Here is a 1,382-nt window from a genome sequence, read left to right as displayed (position 1 = left end):
TAGGGTTTGAGCAATTTGTTGTTGAAGTTAAGGGAGTAGATACAACTAAAAAATAGAATGAATAGCATGAAAATAGGATTAATAACAGAACATTGGTGTATACCTTAGTCAAGAAGTGCACAGAAGACAATTGCACCAAAAACCATAAGATACCTAGGAATAAGCCTAACCAAAGAGATAAAAGATATGTACACTGAAAACTGTAGAGAACTCATGAAAGAAATTGAAGTACAAATAAATAAATGGAAAAACATTTCATGCTCATGGATTGGAAAAAAACATTGTTAAAATGTCGATACTACCTGAGAAAATTGTGCAGGTTTTGTGGGTGTGCAACAGAGAAACATGGCTTAAGAAACTAATCACAGACAAGTTCCTATGCTTTGTTCTACTGGTTGCGGATTTTATGGGAACCCTTGTACAAATGGCATGTGTTCAGTGTGCTATAAAGACATCTTCAAAGATACAATAGTAGTAATTGTAGAATCAGCCCACCTTCGGTTTCTGTCAGTACTCTGTCCCAGTCTTTTCCGGTCCAGTGCGCAGACGACAGCGTCCCCGATGCATGCAGTTACCTCTAGACTCCACATGTGCATCCGGGCAGCCAAACCCTGTATCAAATAAGTCACTTTTATCAGAATCTGTAGCATCTTCCCAAGTGGACAGTATGTCTGTGGACAAAGCAATCCCTGACACGGAAGACCTGCAAACTTCAGTATCAGATATGGCACAGCAGCCATCTGAAGAGCAAAGCAAGTCTCGTGAAAAACCAAAATAGAAAAAGAACGGCTGTTTCATGTGCAGGAAGAAAGGAGGACTTACTGGGTTTGAATGCAGGTGTGATCATGTGTATTGTGGTGTACACGGTTACTCAGACGTGCACAATTGCTCGTACAATTACAAAGCTGATGCTGCGGAGAAAATCAGAAAAGAAAAACTCAGTAGTTGGTGAAAAGATCCAGAAGATTTGAACTCCTGCTGGAATACAAACTCCTCTGACCATTTTCAAACTAAAAGTTGACTTGAGGTCTCTTTTCCTAGTCCTGGGGAGCATAGAGCATTGTGCGTTACACAGACCTTTTAATCATGCATGTCAACCAGAAGAATAGATTTTTGGCTTTGTTTTGAAAATGACTCTGAACATTTATTTCCATTGCGGTTTCTGTGGCTGAAAAAACTTAAGTGAACTTTACAAGTATTATCCTTTTAAGATCATTTTAATTTTAGTTGAGCACAGAGGACTTTTATAACAAACGTGGAGACCTTTTGGAGGGCTGTGATTTTTCCAGTATTAAACATGTATGCGTTGATCTTGTAGTTTATTTTTCTCATTGTGTGTGTATATAGAACTTTTCTCTGCACACGATTTCTCTTTTGATAAT

General features: G+C 38.5%; 1 pseudogene; it reads left to right on the top strand.

Moving 5' to 3' along the window:
* Nucleotides 1–345: 345 nt before the first annotated feature.
* On the top strand, nt 346–971 carry LOC115507326 (annotated as a pseudogene).
* The last annotated feature ends 411 nt before the right edge of the window (nt 972–1,382 follow it).

This window comes from Lynx canadensis, chromosome X, assembly GCF_007474595.2.
Source record: "Lynx canadensis isolate LIC74 chromosome X, mLynCan4.pri.v2, whole genome shotgun sequence".
Classification (NCBI taxonomy): Eukaryota; Metazoa; Chordata; class Mammalia; order Carnivora; family Felidae; genus Lynx; species Lynx canadensis.
The sequence above is the reverse complement of the archived record's forward strand: the minus strand, read 5'-3'. Positions and strand labels throughout refer to the sequence as shown.